Below are 15293 nucleotides of genomic sequence, written 5' to 3'. Positions count from 1 at the left end.
GAGGCACGCGCAGGACCAGGAGCTCAGCTCCAACCACAAACCGGCACATCTTACTCAGCAAAACCAAAGCCTGATGCCTGTCCCACCCTTTTGTCCGAAGACGAGGCGGTGGGCATGCTTTCACCCTTCCTCTGGCTACAGGGGCTCATCAAAGGATGATTTCATTGAATCCACAGAGGACTCTACTCCAGAGCCCTGGGATATATAATTTTCTCCATCTTGATACATTTGCAGGGATGTTTTACACCCTAAGATTGGGGGACCAGGAAACTGCCTTCCTTGCCTGACCCTCAATCCAGGTCAGTGTCTATGGACTTGGACTAGACGTCTCCAGAGAAATGTCTTTAGATAAGCAGATTCCATATTTGAGATGTGGCCAGAACTGCCCCAAACCATCTCTGTTTGCCCTGTCACATTTGCACAGTTATGTTTTTTGTTTGTTTGTTTAATAAATTTATTTATTTATTTATTTATTTATATTTTGGCTGTGTTGGGTGTATGTTGCTGTGTGTGGGCCTTCTCTAGCTGCAGTGAGCGGGGGCTACTCTTCATTGTGGTGCCTGGGCTTCTCATTGTCACGGCTTCTCTTGTTGCAGAGCACGGGCTCTAGGCACGTGGGATTCAGTAGCTGTGGCATGTGGGCTCAGTAGTTGTGGCGTGCAGGCTTAGTTGCTCCCCAGCATGTGGGATCATCTCAGGCCAGGGCTCGAACCCGTGTCTCCTGCATTGGCAGGCAGATTCTTAAGCACTGCGCCACCAGGGAAGCTCTGTTTGTTTGTCTGTTTGTTTGTTTAAACCAATCATTGTCTCTTCTTCAAAAACCATGAGAAGGGAAGACATTAATCGCTCCATTCCATATGTAGCTTGTATCAGAGGGCTGCACAGGCATCCAGGACTCGAGGGGTCAAGATCCTAGACAGAGGGCAGCTCACTGAGCTGAGCCCAACATTCTCCCTTGGGTCATCTGCACGGTGGGGGGAGGTGGAGAAGCCAAATGAGCTCTAAGTAGTTTCCTGGGGCTGACTAGACAAAGTTCGAAGTTCAGGGCTACCAAAACCACCAAGACTTGAAGATCCTAGAGAGAAGGGGGGCACAGAGAAGTAAGCCCAACCCTTACTACCAGTTTTTCCCGCAGGCATTTGCTACTGAAAAGCAGAATTGAAGTGTTCTCCAGTCTCACAGCACTTAGGAGACAAAGTTGCAGTTTGGAGCCCATCAGAGAGGAGAAGCTCTAGGAACCATCCAGGGTTTTCGTTGGGACCACGGCAGGGGAGGTGGGGATTATAGCCCAGGAGTAAGGGGGAACCACAGGTAGGCCAAGACTTACAAATATAGCAACCCAGACTTGTATCAGCTGAGCCCCTGATGAGATTAAGGCAATATACCCTAACTCTAGCTAGGTCACAGGAAAGGACAAGTCTTCTCTGGAGGAAGCTAACATCATGAAGACCCTCTTCAATTTCTCATGCACAGTGATTGGCATTCAATTTTTAAAAATTGTTTTAAACCAGACACACCAATGAGCGGAACCAAACAAAAAAAAAAATAGCCAATAGAAATAGACCCAAAGGTGACCCAGATTTTAGTGTCATCAGCTGTGGACATTAAAACAACTGTGATTGATATGTTCAAGAATATGTAACAAATGCTGAATTTCACCAGAGAATTGGAATCTATAAGAAATAACCAACTGGAAATTCAATCACTGAAAAACACAATCACTAAAATCAAGAACTCAGTGGGTGGGTTTACAGATGATTGTGTGCCTCTGAAGAGAGGATTTGTGAATTGGAAGATAGATCAGTAGAAATATGTAGAAAAATATTTCCAATATAAAAAACAAAAATGGGGCTTCCCCGGTGGCACAGTGGTTGAGAGTCTGCCTGCCAATGCAGGGGACACGGGTTCGAGCCCTGGTCTGGGAAGATCCCACATGCCGCGGAGCAACTAGGCCCATGAGCCACAACTACTGAGCCTGCGCGTCTGGAGCTTGTGCTCCACAACAAGAGAGGCCGCGACAGTGAGAGGCCTGCGCACCGTGATGAAGAGTGGCCCCCGCTCGCCGCAACTAGAGAAAGCCCTCGCATAGAAAATGAAAACCCAACACAGCCAAAAATAAATAAATAAATAAATAAATAAATAAATAAATAAATAAATAAATAAAAATTAAAAAAAAAAACAAAAACAAAAATGGTGGAAAATACAGCAAAGAGATGTACGGCACACAGTGAAAAGGTTTAACGTACATGAACTGGAGTCCCAGAAGAGGAAGAGAAGTATAATGGGACAGAAGCAAAAGTCCTGATAATGATCAAGAATTTTCCAAAACTCATAAAAAGACATCAAGCCATAGTTCCAATAAATGCTACAAACCCAAAGCAGGATAAATGTAAGGCAAACAACACCTAAGCCCGTACAAGTAAAATTGCAAAAATCCAAAGGCAAAAAACAAACAAGCAGAAAAGACGTAAAAGCAGTCAGAGGAAAAAAGACACGTTACCTTCAAAGCAACAGCGGTCAGATGACAGTTAACTTCTTAACAGAAACATTGGAAGGTGGAAGACAATGGATGGCATCTTTAAAGTACTGACAGAAATCAACTACCAACCTAAAATTCTGTACACAGAGAAAATATCCTTCCAAAAGAAGGCAAAATAAAGACACATACAACTGAGAGAGATGTTACCCACAGACCACACTAAGAGAAATTCTATAGGGAGTTCTCCAAGCAGAAGGTAAATAATCCCAGATGGAAATATGAGCATGCAGAAAGAAATGGAGGGTAAATTTGGAGTAGATTGAAATGGAACTTGACTGCACAAAAAAGCTATAATGTTTTCTGGGGTTTAAAATACATGTAGCATTAAAATGCATGAAAACAACGGGCCAGGTAAAATACTGTGAGGTCCTAGCATGGTCTCCAATGTGATAAAAGTACTAATTTACACAGGACTCTACTAAAGATGCATGTCATAATATTGAGGGTGACCACTAAATTAATCAGCAAAGAATATATAACTAATAATCTAACAGAGGAGGGAAATGAAATAATAAAAAATTCTTGATTAGTCCAAGACAAGGAGAGAGGAAACAAAACATAAAATGGGTGGTACAGATGGAAAACAAATGTTGACATTGTAGATGTAAAATAGAATTAATGCAACAGATACTGTAAAAGTACGTATTAAGTGCAGGACTTTGCTCAGTGCAAGACACACAGTCAATTAAATCATAGTCCCTTCCACCATGCCATTTAGTTGGGATTTTAAGGAGAGGGAGCAATCTTGTCATCTCCTGTTGAAATTCAAGGGAGGCTTCATGAAGACGGTGGCATTTGAACTGGGCCTTTAAGGATGGGAAAGATTTTTCACAAGAGGCAGAGCAGGCTTGGTAGGAGGACCTGGGCAATGTGGGCAAATGGCCAGTGGCAGTAAGGAGCCCTGGGTGTCAGAGGAGCAGAACAGTGTGGGTGGGGCAGAATGTTTACACATGTGACTCATAGGAGAGAAAGTAATGAAGACCTGTTGGGCCAGATGAGGAGTAACCCTCAGTCCAGCCCAGGGAGTAAGAACCACATTTCCAAACCATGAAAACAAATAGCTGTAAGGAGGCATCGAGTTCATCTGCTCAACCTTCCCATTTTACAGATGAGCAAATTGAGACTTGTAAGCTCAACTATTAAGCTTTCTTAGTACAAGTATAACATTGACTGATGTGGGTTTTTGAGATCTCATTCTTGTGACCCTTGGGGAGGATGGATTGGAGAGGCAAGATCAGAGGCAGGGAGACCAATGAGGGGTGTGTGATGGTCCAAGTGAGGGTGAGGGGCCCTGCCCTGGGGCAGGGATCCTGGAGATGGCTGAAGGGGAAGAGGCACATATGGGTGACATTGTGTGATGTGGCCATGCTCCAGCAATGAAGGCTGGCTGAAAACCCCATGTGAATGAGTCAGGGTTCTCCAGTGAACCAATAGGGGGTGTGTGTGTGTGTGTGTGTGTGTATACATACATACATATAGATATTGATATATCGATATATTGATATATTGACATAGATAGATATAGATAGATAGATTTATTATAAGAAATTGGCTCACGTGATTATGGAGACTGAGAAGTCTAGACCAAGGAAAGCTAATGTTGTAAGTTCCAGTCCGAGCCCTAAGGCTGGAGAAGACCAGTGTCCCAGTTCAAAGACTGGCAGAGAGAAAGGATTCTTTCTTACTTAGCCTTTTATTCTATTCAGGCCTCCAGTGGATTGGGTGAGGGCCACCCACACTGGGGAAGGCAAGCTGCTTTACTCAATCTACTGATTCAGATGTTAATCTCATCCAGAGACACCCGCACAGACACACCCAGAATGATGTTTGACCACATATCTGGGCGCCCTAAGGCCAGCCAAGCTGACACATGAAGTTAACCATCACGCCACGTTAGCCGTAGGCCCCTCTACCCAGCACACTCAAGGAGAGGCCAACCTAGGCCAGAACACACAGTGTGAAATCATGCCCCCAAACTCAGGGTGATGGCATTGTGAACCTTCTGGGGAAAGAAACTAGCATTTATCAAGCCTCTGGCAAGTTTGCGCCTGGCTAAGCACCAAGGCTAAGAGTGATCTCATTTAATGCTCCTGATCACCCTCAGAGAAGGGTTTGTGCTTTTTCCTTTGCAGCTGAGGGAACTGAATCCCAGGGAGGCAAAGTGTGGCAGAGCTGGAGCCCCAGCTTGACTACTACGAGGCTCACACTGGTCTGCAGCATCAACCAGGCTTACAAATGACTCGACCCAAATGTATTAATTACAGAAACATTACCTGCTGTACCCAAAAGACCCCCAAATGCATAGTGGCTCAAATATGATATAAGCTTATTTCTCACTCATGTGAAGTTCAAAACCACCTTCTCCATGCAGTGATTCAGAGATCAAGTTTCTTCTGTGTTGTAACCCCACCATTTCCACATGGTTATACACACTGAGCTGGTGAAAAGGGAAACAGGAGTCAGGGACGTTTGAGAGGCCTGGAAGAGGCTTACATCACACAATATAGATATAGATATATTCTTTTTGTTGCACATATATACAATGGAATATTACTCAGCCATAAAAAGAAATGAAATTGAGTTATTTGTAGTGAGGTGGATGGACCTAGAGTCTGTCATACAGAGTGAAGTAAGTCAGAAAGAGAAAAACAAATACCGTATGCTAACACATATATATGGAATCTAAAAAAAAAAATGGTTCTGAAGAACCTAGGGGCAGGACAGGAATAAAGACACAGACGTAGAGGATGGACTTGAGGACACAGGGAGGGGGAAGGGTAAGCTGGGACGAAGTGAGAGAGTGGCATGGACATATATACACTACCAAATGTGAAATAGATAGCTAGTGGGAAGCAGCCGCATAGCACAGGGAGATCAGCTCGGTGCTTTGTGTCCACCTAGAGGGGTGGGATAGGGAGGGTGGCAGGGAGATGCAAGAGGGAGGAGATATGGGGATATATGTATATGTATAGCTGATTCACTTTGTTATACAGCAGAAACTAACACACCATTGTAAAGCAATTATACTCCAATAAAGATGTTATAAAGTAAGAAAAAAATAAAATAAACCTAAAGTTAAGCAAAAAAAAAAAAGATATAGATATAGATATATAGTATCAATACACACACACACACACACACACACACACACACACTGTCTTAGATTAGACCAAGCCTTAGGGACTCTTGGTGCAAGCATTTATTTAGGGAAAGCTCAGGAGTACCTGGTAAGGGAGGGAGGGAAGCCGGATGAGGCAGGGAAGAAACCAAGCAGGGAGGTGGTTTCAGGAGAAGTCTGGCCTCAGCCTGACCCCACAGGTTGCTCTGGAGCACGAACAATACTTGAGGGAACAATACTTCCCCCCAACCCACGGGAAGAGTGTAACATCCCAGACACTGCCCCCCACACCCCCAGGAGGCTCCTGTTGGCTGAAAGCCATTCTCAGGAGAAGGTGCAGCCAGAGCTGTTAGCAGCCAACACACACAGCAGCTGGGAGGTGGGTGCACCGTTTGGTGACAGGGATCCGGGTAGAGCCCTTGCAGCATCTACTATGAGTGGAGAGAAAGAAAATGTTCCTGCAGGAGAGGTTTTTTGACCAGGATCACAAAAAATAAGAGTTTTCCAAGAGTGGGGAATTAAAAATACTGATTTGGTACCTACTGTGAGCCAAATACTCTCCCCACATCTGGGCTTGTCTTGTCCCCGGATGGCAGCCCTGCCATCCTGTATGTGAGTGTCTGTTCCTGCCTGGACTGTGTGTGGCCTTCTGAGGGCAAGTTCTGGGTCCATTTGCTTTCGACCAGTGCCCCTTTCTCCAGCTCCATACTGTGTGCCAGGCCCGCAGGTGCCAGAATCCCCAAGGTGCTGGGGGACCAGTGAGGGACACAAACATGTAGGCAAATGGGTCACCACAAGACTAGACTGGCCAAAATACCCCAGGGGTAGTTCCAGCACCTGGCCCCGTGCTCATGTAGGAGAGGGGCTAAGTGTTTGGTGAATGACAGAAGAATGTCCTTCCCAGTCCTCCCAGGTCTCCAAGGGAGACAGAGTAAGGTGCTGCATCCCTGCTGCATCCTTGCTGCATCCCTGACACAGAGTAAGGTGCTCAGTAGAAATTTGTGAAGTGGATGTCCCTGGGGCTGGATTTGGGCTCAGAAATTGTTTTCTGTTCACTCTTCACTGTGGCTAAGCTGGACGCTGAGTTTGGGAATGTGTCTATACAGACCCCAGGGCTGCCATCCTGTCCCTGGTCCCCACCCCAGTAGACAGGTCTAATGCCAGACCCAGCGGTCCTCCTCTCCCTTTTCCCCCATTCCTGGTGTCTTTGTAAGAACATGGTATTTAGTGCCTTGGGTGCTAGAATGAGAAATGTGTGCTTTGGTTCTACATCCACTGTGACCACTGTCTTTGTCAGCCAGGGCTGCCATAACAAAATGCCACAGACTTGGTAGGATTTAACCAAAATCTATTTTCTCACAGTTCTGGAGACTGGGGGTCCAAGGTCAAGGTGCCACCAGGGTCAGTGTCTGGTGAGGCTCTCTCCTTGTGTTGCAGACGGCCACCTTCTCACTGCATCCTCATGTGACCTTTCCTCATGCTCCCGTGGAGAGAGAGACCTCTGGTGTCTCTTCCTCTTGTTATCAGGGCACTAATCCCATCTTGAGGGCCCTACCCTCATGACTTCACCTAAACCTAATCACCCCCAAAGGCCCCACTCCAAATACCATCACATTGGGGGTTAGGGCTTCAACGTATAAATTTTGGAGAGACACAGTTCAGTCCATAGTCACCATCTATGGTGTTGGTGCAGGGCATAAAGGGTGAATGAGGTGTAAAAAGTCCCTGCCATCATGGAGCTTAAATTCTAGCGGGAAGGGGGGAAATGGGGGAAAGTTATGAGGTATAATGAGATATAATGAGTGGTTAGAAGAAAACAAACAGGCTGTGACAGAGGCAAAGTAGAATCTACTTTGAGAGGAAGATCAGGGAAGGCTCCTCTGAGGAGATGGCACTTCAGCTGAGATTTAAATGGCAAGGAGAAGGCAGTCATGAGAGGGTAAGGGGAGTATGCTCTAGGCCCGGAAGAGAGGAACAAGCTGAGCCAGTTGGAGGCACTAAGTGAGGACTCCGGCCGCTGTAAGATTTAGAGGAAAGGAGGCCATGGTCAGAAATGAGGTTGCGAAAAATGGCAAAGCCTTATCCCAAGGGCTCTGTGGTCCCGTAAGGAGTTTGGATTTCACTCTCAAGGCAACAGGAAGCCATGTAGGGTTTCCGACAGGGAAAGACATGGTCAGATTCACGTTGCCAGAAGTTCCTTTAGGATTCTTTTGGAAGTTCCTTTGGGATGGCCTGCAAGGGTCCATTCTGCCAAGGGATGGACTTCAAGAGGGGATGAAAGAGGGGTGGTCATTGGAGGCTGCGGAAAAAATTGAGCTAATTGGTGGTCTGGGGCAAAGCAGGGGGACGCAGAAAAGGTGGGGGAAGCTACACCACTTGGTCCTAACTCTTTACCTCGTGAGGCCTTACCCTTTGCCATTTAACTTTGCAGCGCCTGTTCCTTCGCGCTGGACTTGGCCACGTGAGTTGCTCCAATCAATGGGATGTCAGCAGATGTGACCCCAGCAGAGCCTAAAATGGGCCCGTGCGCTTGGGGGGTGTTCACCCTGAGCCTCTGCCATCACTATGCACTGGGCTGGCCTGGCGGAGGATGGGAGACGTGTGCAGTTGCCCCAGGCCAAGGTCAGCCTAGATCCGTAGCCAGCCAGCAACCCCCAGACACATGAGAGTCCCTCCAAGATTAGAGAACTGCCCAGCCCACCCCCAGCTGATCCTGGGCACATGAACAGATGCTATCATTGGATGCTCTGAGGTCTGGAGTTGTTTGTTATGCAGCAGTACAGGAGCCCCACTCTGATCCTCGGGGGATACATTCCAAGACCCCCAGTGGAAGCCTAAAACCACGAGCAGTACCAAAACCTATATAGCCTATGCTTCTTTTATGATAAAGTTTAACTTAGAAACTAGGCACAGTCAGAGAAAATATGAGATGCTGACATCACTACTCTTGCACTTTGGGACCATTGTTAAGTAAAAGAAGGGCTACTTGAACACAAACACTGCGATACCAGGACAGCCGATCTGAAACCAAGACGGCTGCTAAGTGACTAACGCCGGAAGCGTATCTAGTGTGGATGCGCTGGACAAAGGGATGATTCACGTCCCAGGTGGGAGGGAGCAGGACGGCGCGAGATTTTATCACACTACTCAGAACAGTGAGCGATTTAAAACGTCTGAAGTGTTTATTTCTGGAATTTTCCACTTAAAATTTCAGACCACGGTTGACCCCAGGTAACTGAAACCGCAGAAAACGAAACCGTGGCTGGGCTGGGGGGTGGACTACAGTATTGTCTTTCTGTATCTTTCTAGCAGATACAGGAGGAGATAGAACCAGACCACCTTGCTGATGTTTGTATGTGAGAGTGAGGGGTGGGGGGAGTCTGGAGGACCCCAGTTTTCTGGGTGGATGGGGTCCCCTAAATAAAGACAAGGAAGAGGGGGTTTGGAGGCTAGCAAGGACGCAGGTCTGTGGAGAGGATCAGAAGTCCCGTTCTCTTTGCTCTGAAGGACAACAGCGAGTCACTGAGGGCTCTCGAAGCAGGACAGTGACCTGGGACGGCAAGGAAGGGGGTATCCTGAACCCAATTCTCCCGTCCCCAGTGCGTTCCACGCCACCACCTCCCCCCAACCGTGGGCCTTTCCCAGAGGTTGAACTTAAACAAATATCTTTTGTCCATTCTGTTCCCAGAGAGAAACAGACCGTTTCTCCCCTTTTCCAGTTGCTAGGACACTAATCTGTTTGAGAAAGGCGTGGGAACATCTGGTTGGCAGGAACAGTGCTTCCGGGAATTTCCTTTGTATCTGTGATTCTATCGACTCTCCTGGTGCTCCTGAGGGCCGGGGCTCTCCAGCGAGGAGGGGGCAGCTCCGGCTGGTCACCTGGGCAGCAGCGAGGCGGGCGGGGCCCCTTTCAGTGAGCGCTGCCTGGATGCTAGTAAGTCCAGGTGCACGGGTGCTGCGCCCCACCCAGAGGGGCAGCGCTCAGAGTAAAGGGTTCACCCTAGCTTTTTCCTGCTTTATCTTTCTTCCAAAGATAGACGTTAGTTTTGTGTCCGTTATTACCTGTCTCCCTCACTAAACATAAGCTTCGTGAGGCCAATGCTTTGATTGGTCACCACCGTACCCCTGGTGCATAGAAAAAGGTCTGACACGTAGTAATAATAGTACTAAACGTTTGTGGAGGGCTTACCAGCTGCATGGCATTTTTGTGATTTCTTTAGATATACTAATCCTTTTAGACTTCAAAATGACCCTTCAGAACTTGGGTAGTATTTTTGTCTCCATTTTATAGGTGAGGAAACTGAAGCACATCAGCGTCATGCAGTGGCTGACCTCTTGCCCTGTGCCTCCTTTGTGTCTTGCACACTCCTTAGCATGACTCTTGGTAGCAGATGGCTTAAGATAAAAGATTTTTTTCCTTTTACATCATTGGTTTATTTAATGGAAATGCCCGTGTGGTAGAACTGCTTTGAACACAGCTGAGACAAAGGGTTAAACTGAGCCACTGAGACTCTGCTTCTAGCATCGACTGGTTCTGACTTCCTTTGTGTGGGAAGTTCAGCCCAGGGCTTGAAGTTCAGCCCAAGGCTCCCATCTCCCAGCAGCCTTGCAGAAGTCCCAGAATTGAGTCTCATTGGTCTGGCTTGGGTCATGTGCTGGTCCTTGAACCAGTCGCTGTGGCCAGGAGATCGACAACTCTGATTGGCCTAGCCTGAGTCGCATGACACCCCTGGAGTCCAGGAACTAGAATGGGGAGGGGCAGCTTCTGGAGGGAAAAATCAGGGTCCTGGAACCTGAGGCCAAGTGGGGACCCAGCAGCCAGAACCCACAAGTGCCTACGACAGATGCCTCTTAGAGCCCTTTTCACACTGTACAATTATTTGTTCATATGTCTGTCCTCCAGCTGGTAGGGAACAAGGGTCCTTCTCATTTATAATTCCAGAACATCATTCCAGCCCAAGGGAAGAAGAGCTTAATAAGTGGCCATTAAATTGTACGTTTTAGGCATTTCCTTGCTTTGTGACCTACATAGCAAGTAAATCAGAACAGAGTCTGACAAAGACTTTTGTGACATATATATTAAGGTAATGCTTCCTGACATTTAAAACATCATAAATTGAGTGTTTTCTCAGTGTCCGTGTCCATACAGGGTGAGTCCATATATCTCTCGTGGAATCCTCACAACGCTTGGGAAAGGAGACTCTCTCCTTGACAGGTGAGAAAACTGGGGCCCAGATGCCTTAAGTAGCTTATCAACGTACCACGGCTGGCTAGTGGCATTGCTGGGAGTTAATCCCAGGCAAGCTGACTTTCCAAGAGTTTCTGATGGTTTGCTGAAGGGGTTCTTAATTCAGCGGGACAGAGGGAAGGATCTTGGGATCACCTTTGGGGCTTTTTGAAAATATTCCTCTGTCTTAGTTTGGGTTCCCTCAGAGGCGGACCTTGAGTGGAGAATTTAAGTGCATACATTTTTCTTGGGAGGGGATCCAGGATGCATGGCTGACAGAGCCCGAGTGAGACAGAGAGGGGAAGGCAGCCAGTGAAAATTGCTCAGATGTGGACACTGCTGGGGACAGTTGGAGCGGAAAGCCGTGGAGACTAGCTGAGGGTCAGGGAGGAAGTAGCTCACAGTTGTCCTACCTGAGGGGTGAGGGAGCTGGCATGCTTACACCCCGACTCTCTGCAGCCATTGGTTGGGGCTGCTCCCAGGGGGCGGTGCTTTGCCAGCATGTCCAGCAGCCAGAAAAAGGCCTCAGGCACCACCAGATGGACAAGCCAGGGTCCCTCGCAGGACACTGACAGAAGCTGCTGGGACCCTTGTCCCCCCAAGCTGGGAACTACTCTGTAGAATCACAGACCAAAATATCTGAAATTGGGGCCATCCCAGACCCTTAATGGTGGAGCAGCTCAGCCACCTGCCTCATTCCCAGAGCCCGAGGAGCCCGAGGGGTAGGTGGCCGGCAACAATAGATGTTCTTGCAATATTATTGAACATTGAATGATTTCTCTTTGCCCCCAAGAAAGTACAGGACCGGAATCGCCTGAATGCCACATAGCCGGCGTGAGATGCAGCTTGTCAAGAGCAGGGTCTGGCAGGAAAGCAGCCCCCGGACGGCGCTCGGTGAGAACAGGGACCCCTCTGCACCAGCGCAGCAGCCGGGACGTCGTCAGTGCCAATCCATGTTCACTTATTGGACAGGTGATTGGATAGTCTGAGACGTTGTCTTGAATCCCAAACTCAAGACTAATGTGGCGCTACCCCAGAGCTGAGAGCAACAGGCTTGCCTCTGAGCAGGGGCACTTCTACAGTGTGGAGGGCGCCCCCTGGGGCTGGGTAGCCACCCTGGCTTCACGCCTCCATGTCCTGGGTTCTGGACCCGAGAGAGAGGCGATGGTCCAGTGACCGTGGTGCCTTGTGGAACCTGTCACAGTCAGGGAGCAGCAATTCAGACTGTGACATTTCAGAGGGGTCACATTCTATGTGAATTTGAGGCAGTGCTTTGTAAAACACTAACAAAGCCCTATTTTAAATGCAAAACTGAAGATAATACAAATATTGCCCCTACACACACACACACACACACACACACGCACACACACACCAGCGAGCAGAAGGAAATGCAAGTGTCAAGCGTTTTCATAGCAGGCAGGCCTCCACAATTCTAAGTCATACTGCACTGCTGCCACACGGTGGCGCCACTCAAACCATAAACAAGTTGCCTCTGTCCGGTGCTTGGGGGTCTTGAATTATGAGAGTTTTGAATTATGCATGGTCTTCGGGAGCACATTCCTCACGCACTCCTCGTTGTGTTTTTTGCGTTGTGCTGTTTAAAATGTTCATTCTTTCATTCGAATAATTTAAAATATATTACTTTGTGACACCATTTCTTCATTGTTTAGTCTATCAGGCTGGCTTAGCGTCCTGGTCCCTGAGAGGCCCCAGAGATTTGCTTTCCTGTTGACCCTGGAAAGTCATCCATCCATCCCCTTCCCTCATCCATCCATCCCCAGAGACTTCTATGTGTATGTTCACGAAGCAAATACTCCCCAGCACCCACTCTGGGAAAGGTCTGGTGTTGGGAACTGGAGATCAGAGATGGACCACCCAGGACTCCCCAGCACCTAGAGGCTGGGGGAATCCAGGGAGGCCTCCTGGAGGAGGTGATGCCTAAGCTGAGTCTTGACATCGTTAGGTTGAGAGTGTGGACGTGAACATGAAATTATTAATTACCCACCTGTTTGTCTCATTGGCTGGACCACAAGCTCCTTGAGGTCAGGAAACACCTATTCACCTATTTTTCTGCCTTTCTAGTTAACATAGGAACTGGCAAGTGAATTAAGTATACTAAGTGCTTAGAGCCATGCCTGACTATGCAAGTATTGCTGCTATGATGGTGTTGTCATGCTGCTATTGTTGCTTTTAGCCAAATCACTGCATATGGAATAAATGAAAGAGTGCAATAAGCAAGTGGTGTGGTGGAAAGAGCCTCAGACCAGAGATCAAAGGCTTGGATTTGAATCCAGGATTTGCCTTTGACTAGCTCTGATCCTCAGGTCACCATCTATAAAATGGGGATAATAAAATCTTTCAGGACTGGGTGTTATGATGGTGAAACGAAATTAGAGGACACCCATATAAAGCATCCAGCATACAGTAGATGTTCAACGCTAATTCTGTTCACCCTTCTCATGTTATGGTCCCCGGGTACTTAGCACCAGACTAGGCAAGCATATGGGCTCAATAAGTATTTATTAATGGTTTGATGACTAATATTCGTATTGCTTTAAGAGTATTAACCATGGTTCATGCTCACTGTCTCAAACAAACCCTTAGCCAGGAACGGGAAATATCTGCCACATGAACCTCTGCTCCCTACTCACTTCCCAAAGGCAGACATTACTAATCAATCATGGCATTCTGTTAGGACTCTTGTGGTTGGAAATGACAGACCAGCTTAAGCAAAAAGGGGTTTGTTGCACAGCTACTGGAGTAGCTCAGAAAGCCAGAGAAGGAGCTGCAGGCAGCAGGGAAGCTCTGGGCCCTCCTGGGTACCTCATCAGGTCCCCGTCACCTCCTCATTTCTCGTCTAGGTGTTCGGATGTTTGCTGGCATTATTCTCTCAGGCAAGGCTCTTGGTGACTGGCAGCTGGCAGCTCTGAGGTTACCTCCTTTCTGTTTCCTAACCTGGAGGAAAGGTTGAGAGCATGCCCCTCTCCCTCCAATTTGAAAATTTCAGGAAAGGTCTCAGATTGGCCAGCTGGAGTCATGTGTTCAGTGGTGGGGCTGGGTGTTGGTTACCAGGACTGGCAGCCCACGGAATCACAAAGAGTCGGGAAGGAGCCATTCTCCTGAAGAAAAGGGAAAGAGAAGCTGGGCAGACACCAGTGATGACGGTCTAACTCCTCACTACAGAGCCTAGATGAAGCCTCAGAATCCTTCTCAACACAGTGACCAGAGTCAGCGCTCAAGGCAAAGTCTATCTGATGTTTGGATCAAGACCACAGGGAGGTTCATGGTGCAGGAAAGAGGTGATTTTATTGGAAACTGCTCAGCCTGGGTTTGAATCTGAGTTGTCAGCCAGCAGGTAAGTTGCTTCACCTTCCTGAGCCTCAGTTTTCTCATGTGGTAAGTGAGTATAACAATGCTGACCTCAGAGGTCTCGTAAGGGTAGGTGAGATAATCTGTGTAAAGTTTAGCTTAATCCCTAAACATTCGATAAGTGTGAGCTCTTATGAGTTTGGGTTCCCCCAAAGCAGACTCTGAGACTTAAGATTTCCATGCGAGTAGTTTACTTGGAGGTAATCCAGGTTGTAATGTAAAGGAATAGGGGCGTGAGACAGGGAAGAGGAGGTGCAATAATGTGCAGGCTGTGGGCAATGGGATTCGATGCTGCTGGGGAACTCCGAGAGATGGCTGAGGATGCAGCTCAAGAGTTGTACCCTTCCCAGGGGGCAAGAGGGCTGGGGTATTGATGCACCAGCTGCCATTGGTAGTTGTTGGAGGGCTACTTCTGGGCATTACCTCCCAGGCATTTCCAGCGTGCCTTGCGCCTGGTCCAAGTTTACTCCTGTGGTCAGAGAAGCACCTGCAGGCAGAGTCACAGGTGTTTGCCGTAAGAAGCCACAGGCAGGAGGGCAGGGACAGTGTGGGCTGCAAATGTTATCATTAGTATCTGTAAGCTGTAGAGCCCTGTGTACACATAAGTGATGGTTTTAAGAAAGCGTCTTTTCTAGGGGAGCTGGAATTGCGTGGCATGGTCCTCACCCTCTTCAGTCCACAAATCCTGGCACCCCGTTTCCCCACTGTTTCTTGACCTCAGCTTTCATCTGCCACGCATGATTGTTTTCCCCTGGGACCCAAGTACGCCATTCCTCATCTCTGATCTGGGCAATGCCCCAGCTCCGCGGGGAACCAACACCTATGGGCAGGCTGGAGGCCGGCTCACTTCCCCCCACTGAGGCAAACCTAGGGGCAGGTTGACTTCCTGGAGCATCCACCGCTGGGTTCTCGGTGGCTGAGTGCTGGGCATTCAACCCATGCATAAGTGCGGTATTTGTACAAAAAATAAGCTCGGTCTAAAATTCATTATACTCTTACCTAGTTATTCATCTCTGGGCCACTCCCTTCTAACCAAC

The sequence above is a fragment of the Eubalaena glacialis genome, chromosome 7 (genome assembly GCF_028564815.1).
Source record: "Eubalaena glacialis isolate mEubGla1 chromosome 7, mEubGla1.1.hap2.+ XY, whole genome shotgun sequence".
Lineage (NCBI taxonomy): Eukaryota > Metazoa > Chordata > Mammalia > Artiodactyla > Balaenidae > Eubalaena > Eubalaena glacialis.
The sequence above is the reverse complement of the archived record's forward strand: the minus strand, read 5'-3'. Positions refer to the sequence as shown.